This window comes from Homarus americanus, unplaced genomic scaffold (genome assembly GCF_018991925.1).
Source record: "Homarus americanus isolate GMGI-L3 unplaced genomic scaffold, GMGI_Hamer_2.0 scaffold25827, whole genome shotgun sequence".
NCBI classification, from domain to species: Eukaryota; Metazoa; Arthropoda; class Malacostraca; order Decapoda; family Nephropidae; genus Homarus; species Homarus americanus.
The window spans coordinates 3991841-4002076 of record NW_024738300.1 but is presented as its reverse complement, the minus strand read 5'-3'; the positions used below and the strand labels follow the sequence as shown (position 1 = coordinate 4002076).

The 10236-nt window shown below is 39.4% G+C and overlaps 1 protein-coding gene across 1 annotated transcript in view; it reads left to right on the top strand.

Moving 5' to 3' along the window:
• Positions 1 to 440: 440 nt before the first annotated feature.
• LOC121873796 (glutamate receptor ionotropic, kainate 4-like) overlaps positions 441 to 10236 on the top strand; it is a 53323-nt gene continuing 43527 nt past the window's right edge. Inside the window, exon 1 of the mRNA XM_042377499.1 lies at positions 441 to 476. The gene's annotated coding sequence lies outside the window, so the exon portion shown is untranslated. The remainder of the gene's footprint in view (positions 477 to 10236) is intronic.

The window sequence follows — 10236 nt, the reverse complement described above, 5'->3', positions numbered from 1 at the left end:
TTGCATTTCTTACACGAGAATTTTTTGTATTTTTTACGCTGTATTAAACTTTGCACTGATATTGTTTCTTCATTTCTGTGTGACACTGATGATGAAGGTTATGTTCTTGAAAATATCTAATTGAAAATAAATATGTATTGTATGTCTACGCATTGAAGATGATTTTCCTAATACGTTTATGTTTGAGATTCGCTAAGGACAAGCCCATTAATTAAACTATATATATATATATATATATATATATATATATATATATATATATATATATATATATATATATATATATATATATATATATATGAAAATTATATCAGACGAGTATTATTAAAGTTATTGTAAATACAATATGACGCTGCGTCTCAAGCCAGCTTCTGCGCATCCCCCTTGTGTCACGCTTATAAATATGCCAGTCTGACCCAGGTGGGGAACAGTGACTCAGTGCTGCCGTGACGAGAAGAATTCTTCAGTTTCAATGCGTAAGTTAAGCTTGATCGACTTTTAATGGGATGGGTTACCATACTTTGCAAATTTAGTTAAGGTTCCACTGTATTATGTGGTCCAATAGATCACACATGTAAGGATAATCTTTGGGTCTGTTTAACTATATCATGTTATAAATATATAAATGCGCTAAAAATTTACTGAAGTGTCAATATATTAAATAAGCTTTATAATAGCGTTTTATTAAATATAAACAGATAACAAGTAAATACATCCGTGTGTTATATTATTTTTCATCTGTGCGTTCATGTTAGGAACAATAATCATCCCATAGATTAAGAAAACAGCTTAGAAGTGTATAAATCACCATGTGTCACAGAAAGACTTCTGGTTGAAGCAAGTTTGATTAGATAATTGAATTCTATAAACCTTAGTGATGGTTAGTACAAAACTGATAATATGTTACACAAATATATTTGTCAGTGACCCAAGGTTAAAAATGTTTTGAAAGCATTGGAGTTAGATGTTGGATAGATGATTGGTGGGCCCCATGTTTTTGACATGACTTGATATGACTAGTTACGTCGCCCTTTCTTTTAAGCTCCCTTGCGTGTGTGGTGGTGTTGGTGTGCGGATTAGTGGATGTCATGATTACGACTTGACCTCATGTTTAGTAAGGTCACCCTGTGTACTTAAGCCTCTCTCGGTCAATGTAATTGAGTTGCCTCTGAAGATGTATTGAATAGAGACGAAAGATAAGGTGCTCCTTTTTCCTGTGTTAATTTATCAAGATTTATCTCATCCATGGGAACTTCGTGTTTTCTTGTTTCCTTGTGGTTATCAGCATATACTTGGATCACGCGCACTTACAGTGATTTACTTGCACACTCACACACACACATATATATATATATATATATATATATATATATATATATATATATATATATATATATATATATATATATATATATATATATATATAAGAACATAAGGAGTCTGCAGTAGGCCGGTTGGCCTGTGCATGGCAGCTCCTGTCGAGAGTTACTACCACTCTCTATCATCCATGAATCTATCTAGCCTCCTTTTGAAACTTTCCAGAGTTCCCGCACTTACTACAAAGTTGCTAAGCTTGTTCCACTCGTCCACCACCCTATTTGTGAACCAGTTTCTTCCTATCTCCCTCCTAAACCTAAACTTATCCAACTTGAATCCGTTGCTCCGAGTCCTATCCTGCTCGGATATTATAAGAACTTTATCTATATCCCCTTTATTGATTCCTTTCACCCACTTAAATACTTCTACCATATCTCCCCGCACTCTTCGTCTTTCTAGGGAATGCAAGTTAAGTTTCTTTAACCTATCCTGATATGGAAGGTTTCTAAGTCCCGGAATCATTTTGTCATTCTTCGCTGCACCGACTCTAGTGAATTTATATCCATTCTATAATAGGGGCACCAGAACTGAACCGCATAATCGAGGTGCGGCCTGACTAGCGCAAGATATAGTTGCAATAAGACCTCTGCACTCTTGTTACTTACACTTCTAGATATAAAACCCAATACTCTGTTTCCTTATTCGAACATTAACGCACTGTTTTCTAGGCCGTAGGTCCGGGCTTACAAAGTACCCCTAGGTCTCTTTCACAAGTCGACTTCTCTAGGTTGATGTTGTTAAGGCTGTATACATTATAAGTATTTGTTCTTCCAATATTAAGTACGCTGCACTTGCTGGTGTTGAATTTCATTTGCCATTTTTCAGACAACCCCTGCAGTTTATTTAGATCCTCCTGTAATGCATTTGCATCCTGCCCTGAATTAATTTGCCGCCCTATTTTGGTGTCATCCGCAAACTTGTTGATGTCACTGCTGATCCCAGTATCTAGATCGTTTATGTAGATTATGAACAAGAGTGGGCCTAATACTGACCCCTGGGGAACCCCACTGGTTACACGGCCCCATTCAGATTTAACACCATCTACGTTGACCCTCTGCGTTCTATCGGTGAGCCATGATTTTATCCAATTTAAAACTTTCCCCTCGATACCATGAGCCTTAATTTTTCTCAGAAGCCTCTGATGCGCTACTCTGTCAAATGCTTTGCTAAAGTCTAAGTAAATAACATCGTAATTTTCGTCATTATCTACTACCTCGAAGACTTTCCTAAAAAACGTTAGCAGATTTGTTAGAAAAGATTTTCCATGTTGAGAGTCGTAGATTAATTTGCTTTTCTCTAGATGCGATCGGATGCTATCTGCTATAATTGATTCAAGAAATTTCCCCACTACTGACGTCAAACTGATCGGCCGGTAATTGGACACTGATGATCTGTCGCCCTTTTTGAATATGGGTACTACATTTGCCTGTTTCCACAGGGGATTTTGTTTTCTTCAGTTTATTTATCTTCTTAAGAGCATCCTCTTTTCTGATAGTGATATTCTTTAATTTCTCTTCTTCCTTTCCCTTAAATATCAGTTCCACCTCTGGACTTTAAAGGCCCAACTTTGTCCTTGACCTTTGTCCTATACACCTGGAAATATCCCTTGGGATTCGCCTTGGATTCTCTTGCTATTTTGATTTCATAGTCTCTCTTTGCTTTCCTTACATTTTTCTTAACATTCCTAGATAGTTCATTATACCTATTTCTGAGCTGCTCCTCCCCTCCCTTTAATTTCTTATATATTCCTTTCTTTATTCCTATGTCATGTTTAAGTTTTCTGGTCATCCACCTTGGCTCATTCTTATTTGACCTAATTTTTCTGTATGGTATATTTTGTTCTTGTGCTTTATGTAGTATACTAGTGAATATATTATAGTCATGAATTTGCATATTTCATATGCAAATGCATATTTTGCGTGATTTCTATGATAAGTGCATATTACCTAGATAACTGCATATAAATGCATATTTTGGTAAAATATTCATCTGGCAGTATCTCTTTGTTGCCACTGAATGAGCACACGTGGTACTGGGAGGTGAGGTGAGGTGTGGTTAGGTGAAGGGAGGTGAGGTCACGTCGCTTTAATCTGTCGTTTCCACACCTGGTCATGACTCATTGGACTAGTGAGTTAGTCAGTCAGGAGCAGTGCTGCTGTGTGGAGCTACTCTCTTCTGCTGCTCGTGAAAATGCCGAAAGTACAAAGAAACCAAAATGAAGTGCTGAGATCATATGTAAAGGAATTTGATGCATTTACTACTGATGGAAGTGTACTGTTTTGTAAATATTGTGAAGCACCAGTGACAGCGAGCAAGAAATTTCAAGTCCAACAACACCTTAAAACAAGCAAACACATCCGACTCGAAGCTGTTAAGTCCAATAGTGCACAAAAGGAGCAACAACTACTTCTTGCATGTTCCAGTAAGTCAGGGCCTGATCGTTCCCAGTTCAATGCAGATTTGTGCAAGGCATTTGTTTCAGCGGATATTCCATTGCATAAACTGAATAACAAGTGCCTAAAGTCATTCCTGGAACAGTATACTGGATGCTATTATTGACGAGACGGTACAGCCACTCACTATGTCAGACCTCCTCTGTATGAAACATGCACCAATCGTCTCGTGTGATGTAGAAAGGGTGTTCTCAGAATATAAAGCTATGCTGACAGACAACAGGCGGAGTTTTAACTTTGAGAACTTACGCCACCATGTCATCATCAAATGCAACCACAATCTGTAATGTCTGAAAATATGTCAGTCTATAATGTAAATGCATGTTCATATATATTTTTTGAAGCACTTTCACATATATATGTTAAATACATTACGTATATTGCTTAATAAACATTAACATTAGTTTATATTAACTATTTTGTTTCCGTATAACCTGCATTCTTGGCTTTATAAGTGACATTTTAGTGCATATAAATGAATATTTCCCCTGTTTTAGTGCATATTTGCATGCATATTTCATGGTTTTTTAGTGCATAACTATCCGGGCCCTAGTCATGATCAATTGTTGTGTCATCTATGACCTCACCCCTTCCTACTGGGGACTGACGTGACTGTTCCCAGGTGACCTCACCTAGGTACCTTCTTAACCCCTGATAATCCGCCAACCGAAAGTTTGGGACTCTGACCATATTGTCATTGTTTTTCGTTTCCCAATTTAGGGTGAACCTGATTTCTCTGTGATCACTGTTACCTAGTTCTTCCCCTACTGTGATATCTCTGACAATATTTTCTTTATTTGTTAATACTAGGTCTAATATATTGTCACCTCTAGTAGGTTCTGTAATTGGTTGTTTCAAAAAATTGTCCTGTACTGCGTCTAGGAAGTCTTCAGATTCATAGTCGCCTACAATGTTGTCCCAGTCAATATTTCTGAAGTTGAAATCCCCCATAATGCATTGGTTGTTATATTTTGCTGCCCTACTCATTTCTTGCCATATGGGCTGAGCTGCTTCTTTGCCAAGACTTGGGGGCCTGTAAATCATTCCCATAATTAGTTTTTCTCTTCCTTCCGTGATTTCTACCCACACAGACTCGGTTCCTATTTCACCCTTTATTGAATTATTAATACAACATTTTAATGTTTCCTTGACGAAGAGTGCGACCCCTCCCCCCTTCCTACCTTCAGTGTCCTTGTGAAAAGGGTTGTACCCTTCTATGTGGTACTCTGATAAAAAAAATTTGCACGCCAGATTCATCCAAGTTTCGGTGATTGCTATGACGTCTACATTCTCGGTACATACAACTGCTCTCAGCAAGTTTATTTTATTTCTAACGCTCCTACTGTTTGTATCGTATACATTTAAACCTACCCTTCCCTGGTCCTGTTTTACCCCTTGTCCTGAGCAACTAATTTTACTTCCCAGGACCTGCTTGTTTTTTGACTCCCACTTTCCCCGACCTCTCTCTACTGGCGAAACCCCCCCTTCGGAGTGACAAATTCACGCTCCAGGGATGCAGACAACGTCTTTACCCCCTCACGAGACAAGTGTACTCCATAGCGACTGTACAGGTAGTCGTTGCCATAGAATCGTTGCCAGTTATCAATGAATGCCCAACCATTGTTTGCACAATGTTTTTCCAGTCGGCAATTTATAGCAATTGCCCTGGACAGCCATTCACGACCAACCCCTCTTCTAGTCAAGACACCACATGCTATCGGGATCCCTCTCCTATCTCTAATCTTCCCCCGCGCCTCCCTATACCTCTTGAAAAGTTCCTCACTCCTAACCTTACCTATGTCGTTTCCTCCCACACTAAGACACACTACTGGAATGGTACCCTCCCCTGACAAAACCCTGTCTAACCTCTCGGCTACATGCCCTATCCCAGCCTCAGGAAAACACACCTTAGTCCTACATTTCCTATCTCTCGCACAAAAAGCCCTATCTACAAATCTCACCTGGCTGTCCCCAACTACCACGACCTTACTTGTGGGCAGGGTTTGTACAACTGCCCTTTTCTCTCCTTGATCCATACCGTCCTGCCTCTTATCTTCCTCGCCAGCTTCCTGCAGCACCTGGTAAGGGTTATTACACTCCACACCCTGGTCAGCTTTCCTGAGCCTGACCCTAGTCCCCTTGGAGACAACCACTCTCCACGCCTGCTTTTTTAGAGTGTCAACCTCATTCCTCAACTGCCCCAGCTGCCTTAACAGAGTGGCAAGGAGGTCTTTTCTCCCCACACTCCCCTCCTCTTCCCTTAAGACACAACGATCCAAGGCGGCCATTTTCCTTGGTCTCTAACGGGATCACTTGTGGGACGACCTTCTCCAAGCTGGATCAGGTCGCAACTGAGATGGGTCACGAAGTTCCCAAGCGCTTTCGCGTAATTCACATCTTCAGGGGTGAGTAAAGACTGTTTTCTTCTTTCCTTGCGATTATCAGCATATACCTGGATCACGCGCAACTACAGTGATTTACTTGCATATGTGTACATATATATATATATATATATATATATATATATATATATATATATATATATATATATATATATATATATATATATATATATATATATATATATATATATATATATATATATATATATATATAGCCTGGTGTTTCCTAGCTGGATTCGGTAAGATGCTACTCAGACCCCATAGTTGGCATGGGCAATCCCCAATGGAGGTTCACGGCGCTTAACAAGCAGGTTGAACAGGCTGTGTGGAATAAAATAATGCCTAAAAAAAGTGGATACAGTCTTAGTATGTCAGCTATCTTGCTATTAGACATAAAGTGTTGTGCCATTTCACGCACAGTGTGATTGGACCTGTCCCTAAAAGGTTCTATCTTCACACAGTCAAGGACGTAGTGCTTGAGTGTGTAGCCATTTGTCTGACCATACACTACATTTAGTTTTGTTCACATCTACTTGAGGGATATACTGTCAGGGGTACTTATATCCCAATCTTAGTCTAGCGGTTACAACATCTTGTACTCTAGTGATCTTGTTACTTGCTCAATATACATGTTTCACTTGATACATTTCATCATGGTAAACAATGGATTGACTATTTCCTGTTTGCATTTGTCTGCTTGCATCAATCTCACCAACAAGTTCTTTCCTTGTGACAGTTTTAAGGGTTCTTTTTGACATACCCAGATTGTATTCAACAGAGCCTTTGTTAGACGCGAGTTTGACGAGGGCATCAACTCTGTCATGTTCTTTGAGCTCTATGACAACTTATGTTGTGGGTGTCAAGTGCATTTAGTGAAGACAGTGAATCAGTGATGGTAAGATTGTCAGTAACAGCATTTTCAACAAACTTAATGGCTGTGAGTGTGATAACTAATTCAGTTTTTAGAGTGGATGTTTAGTTGTTAATTCATACTCCTTTCTCAAATGTATTACCGTTGAGTCACAACCACAGCGCCAGCACTTCCAGCCCTCCCACAGGCGGTGCTAAGAGATCCATCAGTGTAGATGGTCTGTGTGATATTATCATCAGTCTGCAGGGTGTGTATGTGTTCAAGAGCTCTCACTTTGGCAGTGTGTTGCAGATAATGAATTTGCGTAATTAATCGTTTAGGCGGGTATGTCGGTATTGTGATATAAGAACATAAGAGTGGAGGAAACTGCAGCGGGTCTATTGGCCCATACTGGGCAATCCCATTTACACCCAGCCCCTATTGCTCATATACCCATCCAACCTAAGTTTGAAGCTATCCAGCATATTTGAGTTAATGATGATATTTAGTAACTTGTTCCAGTCGTTCACTACTCTATTTCTAAACCAATGTGTACCTATTTTGCGCCTAGATCTAAATTTGTCTAATTTAAAACCATATTTACGAGTTCGCTCCTTGTTGGAAAGTTTGAGTACCTTTGTAATGTCCCCTTTGTTTAGCCCTGACTTCCATTAATACACCTCGATCATGTCGCCCCTCACTCTACGTCTCTCGAGGGAGTACAAATTAAGATGCTTTAACCTGTCTCTGTACTAATGCCCGGGATTAGTCTTGTCATTCTCCTCTGAGTTCTTTCCTAGGATTCTATATCCATTCTGTAATACGGTGACCAGAATCGAACTGCGTAATCCAAGTGAGGGAACTGTCTGCCAGAGTGGTAGGAGGCGCTCTTGTGCCTCAACTTTGTACAACCACATATGTGTAAATGCGGTTTAGTTCCAATTAGATTCACCAGTCCCATGACTTATATATTCTACCAATTTTAAGGAAACAATGTTGTTAGGATCATCACCCAAGAGCTTTGGGATATCATGAGGTTGACTTAAATTATTCTTTATCTGACACTTGGTATACCTAGTTCTTTCCTCAAATTAACCATTTTAGTGCTCATGGGAGAGCCTAGAATAATTCTGAGTGCTTTGGTTTAAATTTTTCCGAGTTTGTCAATGCCCTTCCTGTCACAAAGGACCAGGGCTGGACCAGCTGATGCGTGGTAATTTACCAGAAATCTTTTAACAAATCTAATATTAGTACCATAATATGGGTTGTACAGTCAGCAAAAAAGATTTCTGCACCCCTGGGTGCGATGGCTCTCGCAACGGACACTGCGAGACTGACCCCATGTATTGGTAAGGTTGGTGTCTCTGATTGTATGATTCATTGTAAAACTAATGTCTGTTATTCATGATATCATGTGTAGTAGCCACAGAAATTATCAGGAATACATATAAAACCCATAGCACTTAAACCAGGTAATGTCATCGCATGATATACTATACCGTAGTACTACGTTTAGTTACCCACATACGGTAGAAATGGCAGGCACTCTATAAACTGATGTGCTGTAAAGGAATTTCGCATACTATGAGATACAACGAAATTGTGTAAATACTCATGATTATAACCACTATCTGAGAAAGTGATGAGAAGTGTCATAATACAAGACCTCAACCAGAAAAAAACCGAAGCATTTGTGACGTAGGAAAGTTATACAATATTACGCATAGGTAGCTGAGCTACCGGAAAGATGTGAGTTAAGAAACGAGCTATATCTCTTTAATATGTCACAATATATGATAAGAATAGGGGGTTTCCGGGGGTAACTGGTAGTAAAATTCACAAAGCAAAAGCATTGTCAGTTTTATTTAACACACTGTAGCAAGGAATTTCGCCAGAGGAAGTGTGATTGTTTAAAAGAATGTAATGAATCCGTTAGAAACGGAGCAGTTTCGATCTGCAAAGGGCAGACCATCAGAGCAAGCAGGAAGAGTTGTAATGGCAATTGCTTTTGATATTAATTAGATTATTTTATAAATATAGTTATATCATGTTAACTGCTTTATTCGCATCTTGTAACACATTGTGCACGCAGACACAGTGAAACACCTTATGGTAAATACTATCTACAGAGTAGCTGGCAACTGAAGAAGCCAGGGCTACCAACATCCGCTTTGACTTATGAGTGTTTTCAGATTTCTTGGTCCGGTGTGTCATATTGTAGAAACTCGATAAGGTGCAGAATAATATTTTGCTGACTGTACACCGCAACACTTCTAAGGAGTTTCAGTCTGTCACTACACTGGAAAGTTAATTGTTGTATGGCAGGTAAGGTACTGTACAAGGGATGGAGACCAAGATATTTAAAGAAGAGACATAGTCAATAGTATTGTTATCTATTTTAAAATTGGCGGCGCCACGTTTGCGGTTACCAGCTTGATTGTTGAACACCTTAGTTTTTTCAGTGGAGATAATAAGACCTTGGTTGTCACAGGCTACGTGTACATGGGGACATAGTTAAGGGTGGTTTGCATTTTACTATGAGCTGATTGTGATATTTCTGGGGTTGTCTGGTATTGACTTTAATAATGCATTCATATGAATATTGAACAAAGTAGGATTAGGTACTCCACCTTGGGGGAGACAAGTTGTAACCACTTATCCAGTATAACAGCCGACCTCCAATAGCCACTTTGGCTAGTTCATACAATATAAGCTGTCTATTGACAATATCAAATGCAGCTTTTAGGTCAAGAAATGTTGTACATCTGTGTCTTTCATCATCACCACGTACAGTTAAATGTGTAGTGGCGCAATTATGTGCATTTTACCATGATTGAAGCCATTTATGTTAGGACACATTTTTTCTCTGATTCGTTATAAGAGTGTACCAAGAACCACCCTTTCTAGGGTCTTACACAGGCAGCTGGTTAGTGATATGAGACGAATAATACTGTTGGACTATGATGTGAGTAGTTGGCCTTCGGCATGAGTCATATTGTAAATTGCCAATAATGGATTGCCCGGCACACGCCTTAGTAGTCTAACGATATTTTAGGTGACTCCGTCTTCACCAGGGGCAGTGGACCGATCACTGGCGAGGGCGCATCATGCTCCCACTCAGTACAGTATACGGAACATCACACTCATCTTGGTC